Raw genomic sequence first — 2273 nt, forward strand, 5'->3', positions numbered from 1 at the left:
GTATTTAAGGGGAGGGGGTGCCTTGGGGAGGGGGCAAAGGGTCAGCGGCGACGGAGTCCTAGCCGGACTCCGGTCCGGGTCGGGGCGTGGCGGCGTCGGTCTCCTGAGGGAGACAGCGTCGCGGGGGAGGTGGGCCGGCGGCTGGGCTTCGGCCCAGTTAGCCACGCGCATTTTTTTAAATAATTCCGCCGAAACTAAAAAAATCCTAGAAACTAAAATAAAATTCTAAAAATGCCAAAACAAATTTTCTCCGTCTAAATAAAATATTTAGAACGAGATGAACATTTTCTTGGCCCTAAAATGCAATTTTGAAAACATGCAATTTTTCTAATGCAAAAAAAATTGCAAATAAAATCCAAATAAAAACAAATATTGATTTTAATATTTTTCCTCCAACATTTTATTTATTTTGGAGAAGTCATATTATCTCCTCTCATATGTTTTTATTATGAAATATTTTCGGAGAGAAAAATAATTAAAAACCAAAAATCCTCGTTTCAAAATTTGATAAAATCAAATTTGAAAACCGGGGAAATCCCCAAACTCTCTCCGAGGGTCCTTGAGTTGCTTAGGATTTCGAGGATCGCGAGACGAAATGTAATAAAATATGACATGCAAGAATTATCTATGTATAACATTCCGGGATGTTACATATATACCTACGTACCCCGAAATGATCAGATACGGAGCCAAAACCCTAATTCCACCGTCGCAACTTTCTATATCCATGAGATCCCATCTTGGGGCCTATTCCGGAGCTCCGCCGGAGGGGGCATCGATCACGGAGGGCTTCTACATCATCACCATAGCCCCTTCGATGAAGTGTGAGTAGTTTACCTCAGACCTACGAGTCCATAGTTATTAGCTACATGGCTTCTTCTCTCTTTTTGGATCTCAATACAATGTTCTCCCCCTCTCTTGTGGAGAACTATTCGATGTAATCTTCTTTTTGCGGTGTGTTTGTTGAGACCGATGAATTGTGGGTTGATGATCAAGTCTATCTATGAACAATATTCAAATCTTCTCTGAATTCTGTTATGTATGATTGATTATCTTTGCAAGTCTCTTCGAATTATCAGTTTGGTTTGGCCTACTAGATTGATCTTTCTTGTAATGGGAGAAGTGCTTAGCTTTGGGTTCAATCTTGCGGTGTCCTTTCCCAGTGACAGTAGGGGCAGCAAGGCACATATTGTATTGTTGCCATCAAGGATAACAAGATGGGGTTTTCATCATATTGCATGAGTTTATCCCTCTACATCATGTCATCTTGTTTAAGGCGTTACTATGTTTTCATTAACTTAATACTCTAGATGCATGCTGGATAGCGGTCGATGAGTGGAGTAATAGTAGTAGATGCAGGCAGGAGTCGGTCTACTTGTCTCGGACGTGATGCCTATATACATGATCATGCCTATATATTCTCATAACTATGCTCAATTCTGTCAATTGCTCAACAGTAATTTGTTCACCCACCGTAGAATACTTATGCTCTTGAGAGAAGCCACTAGTGAAACCTATGGCCCCTGGGTCTATCTTCATCATATTAATCTTCTAATACTTTTTTATTTACTTTGCTTTTATTTTACTTTGCATCTTTATTATAAAAAAATACCAAAAATATTATCTTATCATATCTATCAGATCTCACTCTCGTAAGTGGCCATGTAGGAATTGACAACCCCTTATCGCGTTGGTTGCAAGGATTTATTTGTTTTGTGCAGGTACGAGGGACTCGCGCGTAGCCTCCTACTGGATTGATACCTTGGTTCTCAAAACTGAGGGAAATACTTACGCTACTCTGCTGCACCATCCCTTCCTCTTCGAGGAACACCAACGCAGTGCTCAAGAGGTAGCAGCGCGCACGACGTCGACCTCCTCGGCGAAGTAGGCGGGTTTGGCCACGGCGTCGGGTAACGGGGGAATGGCACTCCCCCGTTGCTGAGCCTCCAGCCCGTCGGCCCGGCGCGCATGTCCGGTGGTGCCGGGATGTTCGCCTAGAATAGGAGTCAGGACTCCTGTTCACGGAGCGTGCGACGGCCGAAGCCGTTGGCCACCGCCTCATCTCCGGGGAAACGCTCGGCCATCGGGGAGGGGAGGGAGAGGGGAGGGGCTGGGCGGAGGCGCTCGGGAGAGGGGAAGGCTCGTCGGCGGCGCTCGGGAGAGGTATAGCTCGGCGGCGAGGGCTGGGCTGGTGTGTCCACAGGCGAGCGAGGCCACCGGCTTATATAGCCGCGCCGCCCCCGTGTGTACGCGTGCGAGGGAGGGGAGGCGTT

Source organism: Triticum dicoccoides, chromosome 4A, assembly GCF_002162155.2.
Source record: "Triticum dicoccoides isolate Atlit2015 ecotype Zavitan chromosome 4A, WEW_v2.0, whole genome shotgun sequence".
NCBI lineage: Eukaryota > Viridiplantae > Streptophyta > Magnoliopsida > Poales > Poaceae > Triticum > Triticum dicoccoides.